This window comes from Aquarana catesbeiana, linkage group LG04 (genome assembly GCF_042186555.1).
Source record: "Aquarana catesbeiana isolate 2022-GZ linkage group LG04, ASM4218655v1, whole genome shotgun sequence".
In the NCBI taxonomy this organism is placed as follows: Eukaryota; Metazoa; Chordata; class Amphibia; order Anura; family Ranidae; genus Aquarana; species Aquarana catesbeiana.
In genome coordinates this window covers 550,834,073-550,858,490 of record NC_133327.1, presented here as the reverse complement: position 1 = coordinate 550,858,490, position 24,418 = coordinate 550,834,073, and positions in this window count along the sequence as shown.

Below are 24,418 nucleotides of genomic sequence, written 5' to 3'. Positions count from 1 at the left end.
GTTTTGCTGCTCATATTCACACAGACTTCTCACAAACGTCTTTCTTTATTATTTATCGTGATTACCTCAATATATTTTGATTTGTCACATCTGACCAAATTTCTTTTTTGTTGTTTTATTTTTGTTTTGTATTTTTTTCAAGGCTGATTATTATTTTTTTTTGTGTTTGTATTTTTTTCCAGGCTGATGTATTTTTTTGTTTTTTGGGGGTTTTACTCCATAATATTTTTGTGTGTGTTTTGTGTGTCAAGTTACCACAACACCATTGATATCTTGTATTATTTAATCTCAAGGAGGTTGCTTGGTGTTGGTGTCTCTTGTTAATTTCACATTGTAGTTTTGAAATGTACCTGCCTCCTCACAAACAAACTGTCCTTTTTGAAGGAAAACACACATAGGCGAGTATAATTGAAACAAAAATTCCTTTATTAAGGGCTCAGAACCAAACAAAGAGGGAGGCAACGCTGGAGAAACAGCAGAAATTGGCAAAGCCTTTGGCCCCCAGGGCACACATCGATTATTTTCCAGCAAAATTGGTGGCCTGAGAAGTCCATATATAAGGGATGCAGTCTGGTCCAGAAGTCCCAGAGATCCTGAATGCAGCAGATGACATCTGTGTTCCAAGGCTGTGGTCATACAAGAGACTGCATCTTTTGTCAGACCAGACTGAACCCAGGGTCATCACTCTCTGGTCTTCCTTCCATGCTTCCTTCCACACTGTGGTTGTGGTGGTGTAGTTGTGGCAGGAGGAGGAGGAGGATGGTCCAACTCAATCACGTCGGCATTGGGTGTGATTTCGCCACTCACCCCCTTAGTTAGGACTTTATAAAGAAGTTTCTCACACATGAGGCGTTGACCCTCCTGCATGCCCTTCAGTTTGGTGGCAGTCATGCAGGCAAAGGCCTCTTCAGGAGTGGGTAAGGCTCGGAGGGACGCAGAAGCCTCCTGAATCAGCCTGAGTGCTGAATCCTGCATGTGACTCCCCTTCCTGGGTCTTTTGTTTGGAAGGCAGAGGGGAGGAACCTGCAATTCGGTCAGGCTCCTACTGGTCCCAGGCTTCTCCTGGCTGCCACTTAGCCCCGCCTCCTCCTGGCTGCCACTAACCCCCGCCTCCTCCTGGCTGCCACATTCCACAGCCTCCTCCTGTGTGCCACATTCCAGAGCCTCGTCCTGGCTGAGGTCTTCCTGTGTATGAAAAAGGGACATAGTTTTAGTTTTTTATTCATCAATCACACACAATTTTCACCTCATGACTGTTGCAAACTGAATGTTAACAAATATAACAGACTATCCTTCTGAGCCCAGCATTTTTCATTCTTGTCCCAATTATTTTTGCCCACTACTCTCTATTGATATGTAAAAAACTGTTTTAAAATCAGCAATTAGTGATCAATAATAACATCTAGTAAAGATAATTTATTTATTGACCAGAAATCTGTAGAACAATGCTATACCTGGCTCAAGCTGGGCTCCTCCACTTCTTCCTGGCAAGTCCCAGGTTGGACATCGGAAGTCTCAGCTGGGGTGGAAGGAAGAGTGGAAGGAAGGGTTGAGAGGGGTTCCCTGACTCCAGTCTGGTCTGACAGAAATCGCAGTCTCTCATAGTACCACAACCTGGGGACATAAATGTCATCTGCTGCAGCTCCGGATCTCTGGGAATCCGTGACCTTCTTGCGCTCCCTAAGATAAGTGCTCCTCAGGCCACCAATTTTGGCTTTTAAATAAGGGATGGTTGCTGTGGGGACCACCGGCTTCACCAACTCCAGCAGTTTCTCCAGCGCTGTCTGCCTCTTTTGTTTATGATTATAATGTGGATGTTTCACCTGCCACAGACAGGGCAGCTCCCTGTACTTGTCTATGAACAGGGGGAGGAAGTTGTGGTCATTGAAGCCATCCATTTTATCTGCAAGACACAACACGAGACAAACCCTAATGTCAGGCAAAACTCTCCTAATCTTGTTACAATATAGGCCTCAATATAGAAGCAGTATAGGCCCAAGTTTAGATCTTACCTTTGTTATCACGATCGGTGTCTCCGATACTCCTTCCTCCGCTCACAGATCGTACGTACTACGCACGCGCGTTACGCTTTATACACACTGCGCATGCGTGTAACTCCACCCGCCCCTGACGTTCTTTCTAGTCTATTCCCCGCCCCTTCTCGTTCGGCGCAGTGGGGGGAAGAGCACATGGTGGAGACACAGCAGGTGCGTGCTAATTACAGCAATGAGGAGGAGGAGGAAAGCCCAGAGCCTGAAACATCTGGATCCAGAAGGAGAAGATTTAAGGCATCGAATATGTCCTTTGGGGAGATGTTGGAGATGGTCGACATCCTGAAGAAGGCCGACTATGACGGGAAGTATGGACCCTACCCCAACCCCAATGTCAGAAAGGCCAAGATCATTGCGAAAGTGGTCAAGAATCTGCACCAGAATTTCGGGGTACGACGATCGAAAGATCAGCTCAGGAAGCAGTGGTCGGACCTGAAATTAAGAGAGCACGAGCAGTACAGAAAGATCCAGAGAGTGCTGCAAAAAAGTAAGTAGTTGTGCTGTGCTCCTATTCTTTATGTTTATTACGTTCGTGCTGCTCCATATGCTTTTCTTAACTGTTATCCAGTTTCAAAAGGCAACTTTCATGTTCATGGGCACATTATTCGTTCGTATAAAACATTTTTCTTTCGGCCTAGAAAACACCATTGTTTTGTCCATATGCATTTGCCCACATTTTTTAGGGCCTACTTGTCTTAAAATAATTTGGTTGTGTAGATGGGTTTGTTACTAGAATGAAATGCAAACTAGATTATGTGTAAGGAGAGGACACTCAGCAGCTGGTTACACATCTGGACGCTGGAGCACTAGTGTGGGACACAAGAACACCTTTTTTATTAGGGGGTCCACACAGGTGCTCCAGTGTATACTATAGGGGTGTCTCCATCTGTGAAGCTTGTACAAAACAGGTAAAGTATTGAAGATTGACAAAGGACACTAAAAATTCTACATCTTGGAACTCTGCCAAAATAGACAATTGTACCCCACTTCCAAGCAATGTTTCATATTTATAGTTCTGCCATCAAATATCTGTGTGCTAAGTATACCATTTTTTTTTTACATAGGGGAGAAAAGACTCGGAGGACACCCCTTATCCAAGGAGACCACAGACCCCCCATCTCTGGAAATCCACCCAAGACAAGCAGAGCAGGAGGAGGAAGACGTGGTGGAAATTGGCACCACAACAGGTGAGTGTCTGCGACCACAGGCTCAGGTAAGAGATGGATGCCGGCATATTTATAATACATGGTGTTTTTTGGTTTCTATCTTTTTAGGTGATCGTGATGTTGTGGATCCAGATCCTTTCACCTCGGAAAGTGCACAGATCCTGATCGGGGAGATCATGGGGTGTAATAGGGACTTGGAAAACATCAAGAAAAACATCAATGATACTCTTCAAAAAATGAAGAACATCATTGATGTTTTAGGGAGAGTTTAAAACCCCTCCAAATCCCTTTTTTTTGTGTGTGCTACAAATTTTTGACATTTTTTGACAAATTTGAGAAAAGCCAAATTTTGAACAGGCACACAGTGTGTCAACATGTGCTATCTGCCATCATGGGAGATCAATGGACGCGTTTTGGGGGTGCAACCCCTTCCTCAATAATAAAGTAGCTGTGAGGAAGGGGTTGCACCCCCCAAACACGTCCCTTGATCACCCGTGATGGCAGGTAGCACATGTTGACATTCGTACATTTGTGTGCATCTTCAAAATTTGGCATTTCCTGGGGTGACTTCACCCCATCTGAACGCAATATCAAACACAGTTTGTAAATACTCTTGTATGATATTGCTTTCAAGTTCTACCAAATGTGAACTTTGTAAGTTCAAGATTTGTGTCTTTCTTGTTGGTTTTAAACATGCCTGTTTTATCTTAAATGGACATTTCTACTTTTTCTAATGTGACCCCAAAATTTGTTATACAACAAACATGTTGGTTTGTTTTAAAAAACCTTTTCTAAATGCACATGTGATTGTGCAGGTATTAAAAAGATTGTTAATCAAGAATGTGTGGATTATTGTCTCAACGCTACAACACTTTTGTGGTGCTCTAATTGGTGTTTTCTGTGTCAATGGGTGTTATTTCCTGTAATGGAAATTTGTAAGTTCTGTATATAATTGTATTGTATTTTGTATGTATTGCACATTGCCCTCACTGTGCACACAGCACTAATAATGTTTTCAGTAAATGTTTACATTCTTTCGATTCCTGATTAGAATAAGCCTGCCTATGTAACGCCCCTTGTTACGATAAACCTACAATTGTAATATTAATGTGATACCTACATACTCATGTGCATAAAAACCTTCAATTGCGTCATAATAAAGCAGAACAGTTATTTGGAAAGATGCTGAGCGTATCTTTTGTGTCTGTTCCCTACTGCAGTAGTTATTATTAATTTGGAACCACTAATCAATATGAGGATAGGAGTTGCCTATCATCAATTTAACCGAGTCATTTCCTAAGGGCAAATCCACTTTGCACTACAAGTGCAGTTTCAGTGCAGTTTCAAGTGCACTTGTAGTGCAAAGTGTCTTTGCCTTTAGTAAATAACACCCAACAGTGCTTTGTAAGGTTACACAATCACGCCATTTTCAGGACTCACCACATTTCAGTCAGGGTCAGCTAAAACAAACACAAGCAGTAAATGTCACCAAAGATTTGAGTAGTTTTTTTTTTATTTGAAAAAGGTTTTAGATATTGTCTGGCATATTGATAGCCCCCCTACCCGCAAAGAATTCAAGGTATTTTAGCCGGAAATCATGGGCACTCAGGGGGGGCAAGCCAGGACGGCCACTTTCAAGCCAGCATAGTTGGCAGAATGTTGCCGTAAAAGTTGTGTAGAACACAGCACGCCAGTATAATATGATTCAGTTTGTACTCCGCCATGTGTATGGGTATAAGAAATAGGCGGAACCCGCTGGCCATGATTCCAAACGTGTTCTCCACCACTCTTCTGGCTCTGGCCAGCCGGTAATTAAAAACCCTCTGGTCCAGGGTGAGGGTCCTCATCGGGAATGGCCGCATAAGATGGTCCCCATCGCAAATGCTTCATCCGCAACGAAGACGAATGGGAGTCCTTCCAAATTGTCTTCTGGAGGTGGCAAGTCCAAGCTGCCATTCTGGAGACGCCTGTAGAACTCCGTCTGGGCGATGACTTCACCATCGGACATCCGGCCATTCTTCTCCACGTCCACATACAGGAACTCGTAAGTAGCCGACACCACCACCAACATCACAATACTATTGAACCCCTTATAATTATAATAGTACGACCCTGAGTTGGGTGGTGGGAGGATGTGGACGTGTTTCCCATCAATTTCCCCTCCGCAGTTAGAAAAGTCCCACCGCTGGGCAAAGTGGGAGGCCACAGTCTGCCATTCCTGTGGCATGGAAGGAAACTGTGGCGTCAAACAAAAAAAAAACAATTATTAATTTTGCAGATAAACAGTTTCCCTGGCTAACATCAAGATTACATTTATTTGAGGGAGTTTTTAAAGACCAAAGTATAAGGTACACCTATCAGATTCCCCCTCCCCCCTCTCATGGGCCATTTCTAACATTATAGGGGGGAGCTCTTGGACAGGTAACCCTCTCCACTTCATTGAGAGATGAATGCCTAAATAATGGGTATTGCTTTGAACAGCCCCTCCTTAGTTACACTATTGGCAGCCCACTGGACAGGTAAGAAGTGTCATAATACTAAGATATAAATACACATTGTACACATTTGAGCACATTTGGACATTCTGCTATTAAATATCAAGATAATAATAGGATACAAAAACTTTAAACAGTACCATTTGAAAGTATACAGGCAGGCCCTTGCACTACATGCTTTGGGGAATTCATCCATAAATCTGACCACAAAAGAAATGGTTATAGTGTGTATGGGTTTGCCAAAGTCAGCAGATAGATGATTGAGGATAGATAGAGAATTGGTATCAGCTGACTTAGCAGTTGGGGGGAGGGAGGGTTAAAAATGATTTGGGGACACCCAAAAAAAACCTCTGGCACTCTGCCTGAATTTAAAGCACAAATCACATTTAAAAACATTTTAGGGGGTGTTTGGGGTAAAGCACTACTATGGAGCTGATAACAGCATATTAAAATCATGGTAATTAGGGAATGAGGAAAGAAATACAATATATTATCAAACATTATATACAATAAAATGTGATGTTAATGGATAAAAATCTTACCTTAATATACTCCTTCTGCAGGACCTGGATGATGGCAGAACAGGTCTCTGGGATAATGATCCCCAGAGCCTGGGGGGAGATGCCTGTCGAGAACTTCAAGTCCTGCAGACTTCTCCCCATTGCAAAGTACCGCAGGGTGGCGACAAGCCTCTGCTCCGGAGTGATGGCTTGCCTCATGCAGGTATCCTGCCTGCTAATATAAGGGGTCAGCAAAGTCAACAAATGGTGAAATACGGGGTCTGTCATCCAGAGAAAGTTCCTGAAATCATCAGGATTATTCTCACGGATCTCACGGAGCAAAGGCATGTGACAGAACTGGTCACGCTGGAGCAACCAATTCTTGGTCCATGAACTCCTCCCCACCCTGTTCATGGACTGGACTTGTGTCAAGGTAAGGACCCCAACACCAAGCCCCCGCACAGCACGAACTCTACGAGGAGTACGTATACGCAACATGGCTAGAAAATGGTCGGCTGCTCAGAACGAAGTAACAGAATGCACTGAAGAACAGCAAGGCCTGTGAAGAGCGACCTGAAAAACAGTAACGAACGAACAAGAACACAATGACAGAGTCACGCGTAGCTTGCTGCACGCACTGAAGAGCAGATACAAACCCACAAGCACAAACGGAACAGCAAAATGATCTGAAAACCACGAGTCTGAAAAAGCGTGAATCGTCTCTCACCAAACTTTTACTAACACGAGGTTAGCAAAAGGAGCCCAAAGGGTGCCGCGCTTGGTTCTGAACTGGCCTTTTCTAGTCTCGTCGTACGTTGTGTACGTCACCGCGTTCTTGGCGATCAGAAATTCCGACAACTTTGTGCGACCGTGTGTACGCAAAACAAGTTTGAGCCAACATCCGTCGGAAAAAATACATGGATTTTGTAGTCGGAATGTCCGATCAATGTCCGATCGTGTGTATGGGGCATTACACTTACAGGTCATCAATTTAGACTAAACCATGAATAATGGCCCTAGAATTATTGCTGTGCACAGCAATATGTAACGTTTAGCACAGTCAAAATTTTTGTATCTAGGCACCCAACATGCATTTACATACGTGTGTGCATGTATGGGGGGGGCAAGGTGAGCTCAAAATTTTTGGGTGGTTATGTACTTGAGTAAGTTTTTTTTACACCTTTTTCACTTAGCTTTATTACTATCTCATAGGGACCCACTAGCCAGCATTTTTACCATGACAGGTTATTTTTAATGAAACATCAGGAGTCCTGCCTGCGGATCACACTCCAATAACTTCTTCCCTAGACACAGCACCCAGGGAAAGTGATAGCAGAAACTAGAAGAGACAAAGTTCTTGCTAGCTAGGCGAGATCAGCGAATGCACAGTCACTGGTCTTCTTCACTTACCCTCTCCCTCTCATACACTATACAAACTAGGTCTTAGTGCAGAAAACTACTGATACCAGACTGACAATGCTAAGAACAGCAAATGTATCACACTTCTCAGCATCAGAGAATTTGGCATTTTTTTAGGCTGCTCTCCCTCTGATATCCCTTCCCTTCCTTTCCATCACACCTTCACCTGGCACCCCCTCCATCTTCTATGCTTTCATTAGCAACATGATTGATTGGAGAAGACTTGCTATCTGCATCAAACACCTGTGCCTAAACTGAATACCATTAGCCAGGAAGAACAGATCTAGCTACTTGCTCACAAGACTCATACCAATTTTTGCATAATTCTTTGCCGTTTTACAAATACCTCCAGTTTTCTGAACACTTCTTCAGTTCTTTTTTATTTAAAAAATTCTTGTGCTTTTTACTGACATTTACAAACCCCATCAGATTTTTCAGCAAACCATACCAGTTTTCATGCAAGCTCTCTGAAATATGTCCAGTTTAAATATGGAAAGTTTCTCCACTTTGCATTTTTTTACTTGACTTTACAAATTGTATCACCTGGTCAGGAAGTGAAGGTTAATCTCCCCCACTGGAGACATAGAAAGCAAAAAAAAGACAGATCTTCTAATACTTTTTTACTGTACTAAATAAATGTTTTATTGCTTTTTGTGTTTCTTGTGGGAAGACATCCCTTAACGTCCTATTCTGTCTGACACCTCAATGCAAACTTAGCACCGGTTGTAACCCTTTTTCACTCTAAACTTAAAAAAAGACTGGTGTTGGGCCTCAAGTTCAAACTGCTCTAAGCTACAAGGAAGTGACGCAAAACTTTCTGTACAGGTATTGGAAAAGCTCATTATCAAACAAAAAGCATCACATGCCCACTAATTGATAATATGTACATTTAGTGGTAATTTTATTTTCTGACTTTGCTTCTCCTTTAAAGTTGCCTACCTCTGTCTGCATGTTAGCAGGGGCTGCTCAGGTGTGCATTCTACCACAAAACAGGTGATTAATTTAAAAGTCAAAATCCACTTACAGCATGACACCCATTCCAAAGGACCACATCTTCTCTCCATTTCTTCAGCCAGTAGCATGGTCTGTCCTTACCTGTCCAGACATATGACTTCATAGCATTTTGAGAAAGCAATACTTAGTAGGTACTCTACCAGCTTGTTTCATATTTTCACTTCACATTTTTTTAACAGATTCTGCCTTAAGGTGCATAGGGAAGCCATCGTACTTCGTTCTGCAAGGCCTAGCATTCCATGACCCCAGGCTCAGTCCCTAGACAGGCCTTGTACCACAGCGGACTCCAATATGTCCCAGCCACTAAGTTGGGAACATGAAGTACCACCTGTTTCCTCACTATTAGGGCCTCCGTCACCTGCCACCATCATCCCTTCCAATGCCAACTGACTGCTACTTCTGATTTTTCAAACATCCATAGTTATCCATAACCGCAAACTATAACCAAATTACACTTGCTACCATAAAGCTTAGTCTCTAAAAGCCAGAGGGTTAGATGTACTTTCATTCCCAGTTTCCAGTTCTTGAGATACACTATAACATAGCTCTCAACTGTCCCTGATTTGGAACAAAGTCCCTCTGTCCCTCCTTCCTCCTCATTTGTCCCTCATTTTGGTCTGATCTCTATAATTGTATAGAAAATGCACTACTTATCTATCAAAAAGTGTTTCACGGTGCTAAATCTTTAATCCAGTTTCTAAATTGTTGCATTTATAAATGTCAAAAGCCACTATAAAGGAATAATACCGGAATAAAAAAAAAAAAACACTTGTGGATTTAACATTTTTTTTGTATAATTCTCCTGTAAGGGGGTGTGTCAGGGGGTGTATCCTATGCCTACATACTTTTGCTAATAGGTGTCGCTCATTCTCATTTTAGTTGGGAGGTATGCTATAACGATACATTCTTTTGTCCATCGGGGTTGCCTAGGTAATGGGTCCCATTGGAGGGGGTGCAGTCAAAGAAACAGATCACATAGTACACCAGTCGTCACATCACATCACATCCAACAACAGACCGCCCTGCTCTAACTCTGTTCCCCAGTATATATGCCCTTCTAATGGGAAATGACACACATGCAGGGGAAACCATTTCACAGAAAGAGATTAACCCCTGCATGCAACAGCCAAGATTTAGAAGCACACTAACAAAGATACCACTTAGCAGCCAAAAACAGTGCATAAAGTAAGCACCTGGCTATACTCTTATTCAGAAGATATTCTATTTATTACCACCCTTTGGATGCCCTCCTCTATGTAGGTATATACAATATCCACTTAAGCCCCGGGCAATTTTGCTGGCCAAAGACCAGAGCATTGCATCTTTTTTAACTGACAATTGCGCGGTCGTGGGACGTGGCTCCCAAACAAAATTGACGTCCTTTTTTTCCCACAAATAGAGCTTTCTGTTGGTATTTAATCACCCCTGCAGTTTTTATTTTTTGCGCTATAAACAAAAAAAGAGCGACGATTTTGAAAAAAACACATTTTTTTTACATTTTGCTATAATAAATATCCCCCAAAAATATATAAAAAAACATTTTTTTCCTCAGTTTAGGCCGATACATATTCTTCTACATATTTTTGGTAAAAAAAATTACAATAAGCGTTTATTGATTGGTTTGCGCAAAAGTTGTAGCGTTTACAAAATAAAGGGGATAGTTTTATGGCATTTTTATTCATATTTATTTTTACTAGTAATGGCGGCGATCAGCAATTTTTATCATGACTGCGACATTATGGCGGACACATCAGACATTTTTGACACATTTTTGGGACCATTGTCATTTATACAGCAATCAGTGCTATACAAATGCACTGATTCCTGTGTAAATGATGCTGGCAGTGAAGGGGTTAACCACTAGGGGGCAATGTAAGGGTTAAGTATGTCCTGGGGAGTGATTCTAACTGTTGAGGGGCATGGCTACGTGTGACAAGTCACTGATCTCTGCTCCCGATCACAGGGAGCAGAGATCAGTGACACTGTCACTAGGCAGAACGGGGAGATGCTTGTTTACATTAGCATCTCCCCATTCTTCCTCTCCATGAGGCGATCGCGGGTATCGACTCGACTCATGAAGCTCCCGGCTGGCGCACGTGCCACCGGTGGTGCACATGCAATGGCACGTCGGTAAATTTAAAGGGACGTACAGGTACGCCCATTTGCCTAGCTGTGCCATTCTGCCAACGTACATCGGCGTACGCCGGTTGGGAACTGAATATAGTCAATGTCAACAGACCTCAGTTTGTAAATTAAGCATTTATGGGGTACCCTTTTAAATGCTTTGGCAAAATCTAGATAAACTACATCCAAAGTCCTTACTTTCCATTTTGCAGCTTACTTCCTCATAGAATGTTACTAGGTTGGTCTGGCAAGAATGATCTTTCATAAATCAATGCTGGTTACCACTAAATAAGCTATTTTTATCCGAAAATTCTTGGATATGGTTCCTTATCATCCCCTCCAATCATTTACAAACTATGTTAAGGCTATGTTACAATGATGTTAGGCTGACTGGCTTGCAGTTTCCAGGTATGTATCTTGGCCCTTTTTGAATATTGGTACTACGTTAACTTTTTGCCAATCAGCTGGTATCGTTCCAGTGAGTAAGCTGTAAAGCTGTAAAGTGGTTGTAAAGCTTCATTTTTTTTTAAATAACAAACATGTCATACACTGTGCAGTTCATTTTGCACAGATTGGCCCCAATCCTCGACTTCTGGGGTCCCCCGGCGGAGCTGGTAGCTCCTCCCCGCTTCATATAACCCCCTAGGAGAAGCACTCTCCCCCCAGGGGTTACCTTGCGGGTGCACTCCAGAGTCCAGCATTTGCGTCCATAGACGCAGAATGCTGGACTCGGCCCCACCCCCCGAACGGAGCTCATCTTCGTTCCCAGTGGATGCCTTTTATGGGGAAACGCATTGGGTGGAGCATAGTCCGTGACGTCATCACACTGAACAGCTGATTGGTATACACCGAACACCCCCCGGTTCGGTTCGCACCAGAACCTGCGAACGGACCGAAAATTCGCACGAACGTTAGAACCCCATTGACGTCTATGGGACTCAAACGTTCGAAATCAAAAGTGCTCATTTTAAAGGCTAATTTGCATGGTATTGTCCTAAAAGGGATTTGGGGACCCGGGTCCTACCCCAGGGGACATGTATCAATGCAAAAAAAACTTTTAAAAACGGCCGTTTTTTCGGGAGCAGTGATTTTAATGATGGTTAAAGTAAAAAAAAAAGTGAAATATTCCTTTAAATATCGTACCTGGGGGGTGTCTATAGTATGCCTGTAAAGTGGTGCGTGTTTCCCATGTTTAGAACAGTCCCTGCACCAAATGTCATTTTTAAAGGAAAAAATCTCTTTCAAAACTGCTTGCGGGTTTAATGTAATGTCGGGTCCTGGCAATATGAATGAAAATCAGTGAGACAAACGGCATGGGTACCCCCCAGTCCATTACCAGACCCTTTGGGTCTTGTATGGATATTAAGGGGAACCCCGCACCCAAATTAAAATAAGGAAAGGTGTGGGGCCACAAGGCTCTTTACATTCTGAACAGCAGTATACAGGCGGTGCAAACAAGACAGGGACTGTAGGTTTGTTGTTAAGTAGAATCTGTTTGTCATTTTGAACGGGTACATTTTTAACGTGTTTAGCTCCAGCCAAAAAATCTTTTTTTTCCTTGTCAAAAGAAGTTTATTGAGTATACAATGTTATAAAGATACATAAAGTAAGTTTACAAGGATCTATAAAGTAAGCTCATTGTTTTACAGTAGGGTTTATATAGGTAAATATCATGAAATTTCAAATATTAAACATTGGGTTCACGTAAACCTAAATTAAAGATATATATCATTTCCTTAGTTACTTTTGTAGGTATTTAAATGATTTATACCTACTATACATATTGTTTACAAGTAGAGTGTATATAGGTCAAATAAATTCTGATAATGAGCTTTAATCGTAAGGTGGAGAAAAGGAAAGAGAAAGAAGAAAAAGGGTTGAAAGGTAGAGGTATGGTCCACAAGGTTGTCCCGCTCGTCAGTTTATTATTCTTTTTAGTTCTCTTTGAAGTCTTAGAATGGGTGTCTCTGTAAGTCATTTAATCTGTTACCATGGCAACATGACAGAGTCATTGAAGTTTGACAGGAACTGTTGTTTTATCCAAGGATGCCAAAGTTTTTCAAATTTTGGAATTTGATTTTGATCGATGGCTACCATCTTAGCATGGGACATTGTATTATTCATTCTGTGAATTGTTTCTGCTAGTACCAATGTAGGAGATTTCCATGCCTTGGCCACTGTTTGTTTTGCAGCCGTTATTAGTTGGATCATTAGTTTGAATTGAGAGAGTGTTAACCATTCCGGTTTTAGATTAAGTAAAGTTAAATATGGATCTGGTTGTATTATTTTTTTAAATATTTTAGATGCAATCACGAAGACTTCCTTCCAGAAGGTTTGGATTACTGGGCACGTCCACCATATGTGTAAATATGTGCCTATTTCTGGGCATCCTCGAAAACAAAGAGCTGAGGTATTAGGTGAATATTTTGCCACTCTAGCGGGTACAAGGTACCAGCGAGTTAGGACTTTATAATTTGTCTCCAGTGCTAAGATGTTGGGTGAAGATGACTTAGATGTGAGCCATATGTTAGACCAGTCCGTGTCTTCTAAAGTTCGTCCCAGGTCCTCCTCCCACCTCTGAACGTAAGAGGGTCTATTAAGATTTGCTACTCCATATAATTGATTATAAAGTGATGAAATTGTATCTTTAGCAAATGGATCTTTTGTATAGATTGATTCAAAAATGGATAATTGGGATAATGGTGTATCCCCCTTTAGGAATGGTGTATAGAAATTTTTGATTTGGAGATATCTAAATATCTCAGAGTTTGGTAGATCATATTTTTCTCTAAGCGATGGGAATGAAAGGAATGATTTAGATGCTATTAAGTCATTTAGTGTCTGAATGCCTGATGTTGTCCAAGCTTTAAAAGAATTTGGGTAGATCCATGCCGGATAAAAGGCCGGATTTCTGATAAAAGAAAGGAGAGGATTGTGTGGAGATTGTAACTGATATTTGGTTTTTAGTTTATCCCAGAGAGATAAGAAGTGTTTAGTTATGGGATTATGAATTTTAAAGCGGTCTTTAGGATCAAGCCATAATAAATTTGATATTAATAGAGGGTCATTTTCTGAAGCCTCTATAAATACCCATAATGGGATTTCCTGTTTTGCATGGTATTTGGACAGACTGGCCAAATGTGCTGCTCTGTAGTAGTTAGTAAAATTAGGGTATCCCAGGCCTCCTTTATTTTTGGGAAGATGTAGTGTGTGTATAGGTATACGTGGTTTAGAAGAGCCCCATATAAACGAAGTTGCTCTTTTTTGTACTATTCTCAAAAAATAGGAAGGAATTGGAATAGGGAGGACTCTGAATAGATAAAGCAATTTGGGTAGAATAGTCATTTTGATTGCATTAATCTTCCCCATCCAGGATAAAGGAAGTTGCGACCATTGTTTTATTAGATTTGTGATCTGTCTTAATACAGGAGGATAATTGGTTGAGAATAAGTCAGAATGAGATGCTGTTAAATGAATTCCAAGATATGGGATTGATTTTTCTGCCCATGTGAATGGGAGTGCAGCCCTAGCCGGGATCAATTCCATGTTTGTGAGTGAAATATTAAGCACTAGGCATTTCTTAGGATTAATCATAAGGCCGGATAGGGCTGCAAATCCATCAAGAGCTGGTATTAAGTTAGGACCAGAGACCTGTGGTGATGATAGAAAAAGTAATATATCGTCTGCAAATATACATAATTTGTGTGTAATACCTCCTACTTCAATGCCAGTTATAGTTTGGTTTGTTCTGATGTATTGGGCCATGGGTTCGAGTAAAAGGGCAAATAATAAGGGAGATAATGGGCAACCCTGTCGGGTACCTCTTTCGATATTAAAGGCTTCAGATTTGTATCCAGCATATTTTATATAGGCTTTGGGTTTATTATATAATGCTTTGATCCATGTTAAAAAGTGGGGTCCAAAACCCCATTTTTGTAATGAATATTGCATATATTGCCAGGATACTGTGTCAAATGCCCTCTTAATATCGAGAGATAGAAAACATAAAGGGATTTTCCGTTTTTTAGCAATATGTGCCAATAACACTGCCCTGCGTATATTATCGCCTGCCTGTCTATTTGGCATGAAGCCTACTTGATCTCTATGTATTAATTTTCCTATAATGCTATTGAGGCGTTTTGCTATTATTTTTGCTAATAATTTAATATCGAGGTTTAACAGAGAGATAGGCCGATAATTCACACAGGAAGTATCATCAGAAAGGGGTTTTGGGATCATACAAACAATTGCCATTAGTGTTTCTTGCTGAAAAGAATGTCCATCTAGAAGTTTGTTAAAAGTTTTAGTGAGAATGGGAGAGAGTATTTCTGAGAATATTTTATAGTATAAAGCCGAGTAGCCGTCTGGGCCTGGTCTTTTGTTAAGTTTTAGGTCTTTTATGGCGTTAGCAACTTCATCTATAGTTATAGGCTCATCCAAACTGCTTTTTTGATTCTGAGATAACTCAGGTAAGGTTATTTTTGAGAAGAAGGATTCAGCCTCTGTAGGATTAAATTCATTGTTTGTCTTGTATAAAGTTGCGAGATGTGAGTGAAATTTATGGACTATTTTAACTGGATTACAAGTGTAAACATTTTTTGATAATTTCAAACGTATTGGTTTGAAAGATTTGTTAGTTGAATTTAATGCCCGAGCCAAATATGTACCTAGTTTGTTTGTATTCATGTAGAAATTGTGTTTGGAGCGTTTGAGGGATTTATCAACTGACTCAGTGAGAAATAGATCGTATTCCAATCTAGATTTTTCCAGATGAGATTTTGTACTCTGAGATGGATTATCTTGAAATGATATGTAGGCTGCATTAAAATTGAGTTCTAGTTTTTTTGCTAGATTTTTGCGTTCCCGTTTAAATAGTGCCATTTGTCTTTGTATTGTACCACGCAAGACAGGCTTATGAGCTTCCCACAGTGTTATTGGGGAAATGTCTGTTGTATTATTAATTGATATGTATTCCTTTAAAGCTTGTTCAATGGCCATCTGATGTAGTGGGTGTTTGAGCATTATGTCCGGTAAGTACCACGTAAAGTCATGCGCTTTTGGTATGGCTGAGGCTATAGTAGTGTATACTGCATTATGGTCAGACCACGGAATCGGAATTATATCTGATGCAATAATTTCTGGTATCATTCCTATTGTTAGAAAAATATGATCTATTCTGGTGAAGGTTTGATGAGGGTGCGAGAAATAAGTGAATTTCTTTTTCATTGGGTTACTTTCTCTCCATGAATCTACCAGATTGTATTTGGAAAGAAGTTGAGAAAAAGGTAATCTAGAGGTTATTTTGGATGGTGTAAAAGGTGATTTATCTAGAAATGGGAGGAGGACCTGGTTCGAATCCCCACACATTATCACTGTTCCTATTTTGTGTGTATTAATCACTTGTAATATATGTGAGAGGAATGGTGTAGGTTGTTTGTTAGGAGCATAGTAGGAAATCACCGTGATTGCTGTATCCATTATATAACCCATGAGTATCAGGTATCTACCTTCTGGGTCTTTAATTTCTGATCATAAGGTGAATGGTGTGGATCGGTGAAATGCAATTAGAGTTCCCCTTTGCTTGGTACAGGCAGAAGCCGTGTAAATTTGTTGATAAAAAGGAGAAATATATTTTGGAGTAGAATCTTTGGTGAAGTGTGTTTCTTGGAGGCATACTATGTGAGCCTTCTTGTTATGGAAAGTACGGAAGGCTTTGGTCCTTTTTTGAGGGACATTTATTCCCTGAACATTCAGGGAAAGTATATTCAGTGGTGCCATGGCAATAGATCAAATAGTTTTGACTTACTTTTTGTTATGCAGAGCTGACTGCGCAGATCAACCTGTGTGGACTGAAGAGATGAATAGATAGAAAAGAAACCAGTGAATTCTGGAGTAAAGAGTAAACAAAAAACATATGAGATTAGATGATACATTGTATAAATTATTTTTTGCAAGTAATCACAATTTACCCGTGAAAGAGAATAAATATCTCTCTCAGGGGAATAAGTGCCTTCGTCACACTCCCACATAATATGGTTGGGAGAATGAGGAGGGCTAATGGGGGTACACGGATCTTCCGCTTACAGGAGAGAAGTGCTATGTCAAAAGACATCAAAATGATGTTTCATTAATTGGAGTGCAGAATATAGTTTTTGTTGAAATTATTTATTCCAGGGTGGTTGTATATGGTTAGTCTTGCCCTAGGCTAAATAATTCAGTTAGAAAGGTACTGTTAATAACTTTGGTATTGATGAAGATAGTTTGAATTATTTTGGGATTTTAACCCTTTTAGAGTAAATAATTACATATTTTATTCATATGTAACTGTTTAGATATGTTAACTCATAAAATTGAGGTTGTATTGCTTCAGATTAGAATAAACAAAAACATAATTCTAGGAACTAGTTAGGTAATAATATATTTGTTTTAAGAAAAGAAAGAAAAAGCTTCCATTACTTCTGGATTATTGAACATATTTGTCCTAAAAAGTAATAAATCTATTATTATTACCTGATAATATATAACTGAACAAGAATTTCCTTATTTCACTTATATATTCAAAGGCTATATGAATCAGAAGTAATAAGAAATATAACTGGAATGTAACATGATCCCACACAGTGTGTGACTATCAGAATGCAGTTACATTCAGTTATAAATACAGGTTTTTTATAGAGAACCATCTCTTAGTATAATAAATGAAGAGATATCAGGAATTAGGATGTCAGTCCATTGAATCTTCTTGGTCCATGGATGATGTGGCATAACGGCCTCTTTTGTGAGAATGATGATTCCCATTTTGTTCTGAAATTTTCTGAGTGCTGCCTGAAGGTGAAGATGATGCCATTTTTCTGCGTGTGGGAGTGTTGCTGCTTGTGGGTTCTGTCAGATTTAATTTTAAAAGGGTTTGTTGTAGTTCATCTGCTGATCTGCTTCTGTAAATTGTACCTTGGTAGTTAAATCTGACTGAAAAGGGGAAGCCCCATTGATACATAATGTTGTGGCGTTGCAGTTCCATTAGTTGGGGTTTCATGGATCGTCTTTTATTAATAGTAAGTTGGGATAGGTCAGCAAAAATTTGATAATTGTGTCCTTGAAAATTAAGTTCCTTTTTTTCTCTTGCAGCAATTAGTATTTGTTCTTTCGTTCTGTAATAATGAAATTTTGTGATTATATCACGTGGGGGTCCATCTTTCTTTTTGGCTGTGAGGGCTCTGTGTACTCTGTCCAGTTCTAAACGTTCAATAGGGATATCTGGCTTTAGTTCTTGTAATAGAGCAGTAATAGTAGATTGCAGGTCTGTCACAGTTTCAGGTATTCCCCTTATGCGCAAGTTTGAACGTCTGGCTCTATTTTCGTAATCTTCGAGCTTAGTTTGAAGTATTAAATTCTCTTTTTTTAATTGTTCCAATTCTGTTATATTTGCTTGGGTTGTGATTTCAATTTCATCCATTTTTATTTCTAAGGCTGCGGTGCGGTTTCCCAGCTCTCTTATTTCTTTGGTTAGGCTTTTTGTTATTTGGTCTGAGGTTTGTTTTAAAGCCTTATGAAGCATCTTTTCAAATTGTAATAATATTACTGGGGATACTGAGGAGGCTTGTGGAGAAGTTTGTGAGAGGATTTGTTCTGTATCTGACTCAAATGGAGAGTCTTGCTGTGACATTTTCTGTCTGTGAGAGCGCCCTGATGCTGTATCTTGTGAGGTGACTGGAGCTGCTTCAGCTGCAGTGAGTGCCTGTGAGCTCTTTGTGAGGTGATTTTTATTTCTGCCACGGTTTCCTCCCAGTACCATATTTCCTGCCCAAACTTTCACAGTTTGTTCCCAGGGGCAAAAAGGTTCAAATGGATACCTTTTGAGTCTGCAGGCTCCGCTTTGTCCTTCTCTTCTCTCCTCAGCGGTGTGGAGCTCTAACAATGCATGTCTGCTCCGCTAGGCTCCGCCTCCTGCCTCCAAAAAATCTTTTTTAAGCTTTTTGGAAAACATAGGGAAGGGTTATCACCCCTGTGACATTTGTTTTGCTGTCTTTCCTCCTCTTTAGAAGATTTCACCTCACTTTTTGTCCCAATGACAAATGTTTTTTGAAAATTTGGGTTTTTTTGTGGAACAAGGATTGGAAAGCATCAGTGGAAAGGAGAAATGTTTTTCCCATATTAACTATTACAGGAGAGAATTTCCCTTCCTAGGGGTAGATTTCATCTCACTTCCTGTTGTCTCCTTCCATTTGCAAGTAGGAGTCGTTTGTAAGTTAGATGTTTGAAAGTAGGGGACTGCCCTATATACTCAGCATAAATTTGGCCCTTAGGTGTTGTTGTGGCCACAACAACGTAAACCCTCACAGGGCCCTGCTGTGAAATATTAGATCAAGAATTGTAATGACATGCCCCTGTTGAGCAGGGGCAGAAAAACTGGGCCTTTGGTGGTGGTGGTGGTGGTGCTGGTGCCACAACACTGTAAGTCCTCACTCGCTCTTGGTGGGTGCAGAAATGGGCCCTGCTGTGAAATATTAGATCAAGAATTGTAATTACATGCCCCTGTTGAACAGGGGCAGAAAAATTGGGTCTTTGGTGGTGGTGGTGGTGCTGGTGCCACAACACTGCAACCCCTCACAGACACTCTAGTTGGAACGCAGGAAAGAGCCCTGCTGCAAAGTATTGCATCAAAAATTGTAATTACACGCCCCTGTTAAACAGGGGCAGAAAAATTGGGCCTTAGGCACTGGTGCTGGTGCTACAACACTGCAACCCCTCACATACACTCTAGTTGGAACGCAGGAACGAGCCCTGCTGCAAAGTATTGCATCAAAAATTGTAATTACACGCCCCTGTTAAACAGGGGCAGAAAAATTGGGCCTTAGGCACTGGTGCTGGTGCCACAACACTGCAACCCCTCACAGACACTCTAGTTGGAACGCAGGAATGAGCCCTGCTGCAAAGTATTGCATCAAAAATTGTAATCACACGCCCCTGTTAAACAGGGGCTGAAAAATTGTGCCTTAGGCATTGGTGGTGGCGCCCAGAACCAAAAATGTTCTTTCAAGCTATTAGCATGATGATTGAGGAGGAAGAGGATAATTACTCAGGGATAGTCACTCAGCATCAGCATAGGCAGTCTTTGAAGGGATCTGAGATTTAAAAAAAAATTATTCGGTTACATCAGCATCAGGTGCTTGGTAGCTGGTGGTGATCCAAGACTGATTTATTTTTATGAAGGTCAGTCGATCGACCGAGTCGGTGGACAGACGCACCCTGTGATCGGTTACAAAGCCTCCAGCAGCACTGAATGTGCGTTCCGAAAGAACGCTGGATGCAGGACAGGCCAGTAGCTCAATTGCATACTGTGCAAGCTCTGGCCAGTGATCCATCCTCAAGACCCAGTAACCCAGAGGATTTTCGGTGGGAAAGGTGTCCAAGTCTGATCTTGCCCCTAGGTATTCCTGCACCATGTAAAAAAGACGCTGGCGATGGTTGCTGGAACCGATCATACCTTGGGGCTGCGGACCAAAAAATTGTCTGAACGCATCGGTCAGACGGCCACCTTCTCCACCGCTCCTTCTTTGACTGACCGAAGCCTCAGCAACACGTTGTCCAGAAACAGGAGTTTGTAACCTCCCAGTCTCTGGGAACGCTTTGCACAGACCTTTCTGCAAGGCCTCCCGAAGATGTTTCATCCTCTGCTCCCTCTGCGATGGCAAGATAAGGTCCGCAACCTTACCCTTGTAACGTGGATCAAGGAGGGTTGCCAGCCAGTATTGGTCCTTCTCCTTGATACCACGAATACGAGGATCCTTACGCAGGCTTTGCAGGATCAGGGAGGCCATGCAGCGTAGGTTTGCTGAGGCATTTGGTCCGGAGTCCTCTGGGTCACTAAGGACGACATGGTCCGCAGCCACCTCCTCCCAGCCACGTACAAGTCCATGTGTTTCTTGGGACTGATCCCTTAAAGACTGCTGCTGATGCTGAGTGCCAGGCTCCACCTCCATACTGACACAATCTTCCTCCTCCTCCTCCTCCTCCTCCTCTTCCTGTGTGATCGGCGGGCATGCAGAAACACTGTCTGGATAAAGGGGGCCTTGAGAGCTAAGGAAGTCCTCCTCTTCCTGCCTCTGTTCTGCCTCAAGTGCCCTGTCCATTATTCCACACAGCGTGTGCTCCAACAGGTGGACAAGGGGGACAGTGTCACTGATGCATGTACTGTCACTGCTCACCATCCTCGTGGCCTCCTCAAATGGTGACAGGACAGTGCATGCATCCCTGATCATGGCCCACTGGCGTGGGGAAAAAAAACCAAGCTCCCCTGACCCTGTCCTGGTGCCATAGTCGCACAGGTACTCATTGATGGCCCTCTGCTGCGTGTGCAGCCGCTGCAGCATGGCCAACGTTGAGTTCCACCTGGTGGGCATGTCACAGATTAGGCGGTTCTTGGGCAGGTTAAACTCCTTTTGGAGGTCCGTCAGCCGAGCACTGGCATTATATGACCGGCGGAAATGCACACAGACTTTCCTGGCCTGCCTCAGGACATTCTGTAAGCCCGAGTACCTGCCCAAGAACCGCTGCACCACCAAGTTAAGGACGTGAGCCAAACAGGGCACATGGGTCATTTGTCCCTGTCGGAGGGCAGAGAGGAGGTTGGTGCCATTGTCGCAAACCACCATTCCTGCCTTAAGTTGGCGTGGCGTCAACCACCTCTGAACCTGCCCCTGCAGAGCTGACAGAACCTCTGCCCCAGTGTGGCTCCTGTCCCCCAAGCACACCAGCTCAAGCACCGCATGGCATCTTTTGGCCTGCGTACTTGCGTAGCCCCTTGAATGGCTACGGAGCACCGCTGGTTCCAAGGACAAAGCACAGGAAGAGGCCATGGAGGAAGAAGAAGAGGAGGGGGTGGAGGAGAGAGGTGTGTCACAATCATTAGCATTTTGGAGGCGTGGTGGCGGAACAACCTCCAACACTACTGCACCTTGTCCTGCATCCTTCCCAGCTGCCAGCAGAGTCACCCAATGCGCCGTGAAACTTAAGTAACGTCCCTGTCCATGCCTGCTGGACCATGAGTCAGCGGTAATATGCACCTTACCGCTGACCGCCCTGTCCAGTGAGGCATGGACATTGCCTTCCACATGCCGGTAGAGAGCCGGAATCGCCTTCCGTGAGAAAAAGTGGCGTTTAGGTACCTGCCACTGAGGAACCGCACATTCCACAAACTCACGAAAGGGGGCAGAGTCTACCAACTGAAAAGGCAGCAGTTGAAGTGCTAGCAATTTTGTCAAGCTAGCATTCAACCGCTGCGCATCTGGATGGCTGGGAGCAAACTTCTTTCGGCGGTGCAGCAGCTGGGGCAGGGAAATTTGCCTGGTACAATCTGACGTCGGTATACCAAAAGCAGATTGCCCACAAGTACTTGGCTGTGACACACCTAATTCTACACCTTCATTCCTCTCAGTGCAGGTCTCAGAGAGGACTGAAGGTATAGTGGGGTTGGAGATCTCAGCTGATGAGGAGCAAGGAGAGGTCCTCTTTGTTCTTTGGTGTGGGTCTTTTAGATACGCTTGCCATCGAACTGCATGGCAGGTCAACATATGTCTGGTCAAGCATGTGGTACCCAAGCGGGAGATGTTTTGGCCACGCGAGATACGCTTGAGATATATGTTGCAAATAGCAGCGGTGCGATCTGATGCACTCGTCTCAAAAAAGGCCCACACCAAAGAACTTTTTGAATAACGCGCAGAGACTGCAGCGCCCTGCACATGTGGAGCTTTGGGGTGTGATGCAGTCAATGTGCTGCCCTTAGGCTGGCCCCTAGAGGGCATCCTGCCTCGTTGGGGATGTGCCGCCTCCTCCTCCTCTCTCCTATCAGGCACCCACGTTGAGTCAGTGACCTCATCATCCCCTCCTTCCTCATCACTGGAGCAAACCTGGCAGTATGCTGCAGCAGGGGGAGCATGACTGCCAGATTGCTGTCCTTCTTGGGCACCCCCTCTGTCTGCGCTCATGTTACTGCCTTCATCGAGCTCAGTATCATCATCAGAGCCTTCCAAACGCTGGGCATCCTCCTGGAGCATGTGCCCAACACTGTGGTCAAACAGTTTGAGGGACTCCTCAGGGGGACATGGTGGGGCTAGGGAAGGAGTCACTGATGACATTGAGCCGAGGGACGAGGCCGCTGCTTTGCCAGACAAAGTACCCTGGGCATGGGTGAGAGAGGATGAGGAGGATGAGGACGGCTTGGTCATCCACTCGACCAAGTCTTCCGCATGTTGTGGCTCAACACGGCCAGCTGCCGAAAAAAAGCCCAAGCGTGTCCCACGGCCACATGCTGATGAGGATGCACCGTCTCCATGACCAGCACTAGACACAGAGCCTGCTTGCCCTCTCTTATTGGCTTGTGACTGTCTGCCTCTCCTTCTTGGCCTTCCAGACATACTAATGGCCTGTAGCTGCACTAAGCTGGGATATATATATATATATATATACTGATACTGCAGCTAGCAAAATCAACTGCCTGCCTGTAGTATGAGAACACCACCAACCTTCTACAGGTAGCTTTAGCTGAACACTGTGAGGTGGACGCACCCCACTAACTTGTAGGTTTAGATGAACACTGTGAGCAGGACGCACCTCAATAACTTGTAGGTTTAGCTGAACACTGTGAGGTGGACGCACCACACTAACTTGTAGGTTTAGCTGAACACTGTGAGCAGGACGCACCCCACTAACTTGTAGGTTTAGCTGAACACTGTGAGCAGGACGCACTGCACTAACTGTAAATAGTCTAGCTGCCTGACTGTGGTACTAATAGGATCAAAAGAACACCATTAATTTTCTTCAGGTAGCTGTATATACTGTAACAAGACAAGCCTGCCTGTCAGTAAGAAGATAACAGGAACGGATCTAGCTGAACACTGTGAGCAGGACGCACTGCACTAACTTGTAGGTTTAGCTGAACACTGTGAGGTGGACGCACCACACTAACTTGTAGGTTTAGCTGAACACTGTGAGCAGGACGCACCCCACTAACTTGTAGGTTTAGCCGAACACTGTGAGCAGGACGCACTGCACTAACTGTAAATAGTCTAGCTGCCTGACTGTGGTACTAATAGGATCAAAAGAACACCAGTAATTTTCTTCAGGTAGCTGTATATACTGTAACAAGACAAGCCTGCCTGTCAGTAGGAAGATAACAGGAACGGATCTAGCTGAACACTGTGAGCAGGACGCACTGCACTAACTTGTAGGTTTAGCTGAACACTGTGAGGTGGACGCACCACACTAACTTGTAGGTTTAGCTGAACACTGTGAGCAGGACGCACCCCACTAACTTGTAGGTTTAGCTGAACACTGTGAGCAGGACGCACTGCACTAACTGTAAATAGTCTAGCTGCCTGACTGTGGTACTAATAGGATCAAAAGGACACCATTAATTTTCTTCAGGTAGCTGTATATACTGTAACAAGACAAGCCTGCCTGTCAGTAAGAAGATAACAGGAACGGATCTAGCTGAACACTGTGAGGTGGATGCACCACACTAACTTGTAGGTTTAGCTGAACACTGTGAGCAGGACGCACCCCACTAACTTGTAGGTTTAGCTGAACACTGTGAGCAGGATGCACTGCACTAACTGTAAATAGTCTAGCTGCCTGACTGTGGTACTAATAGG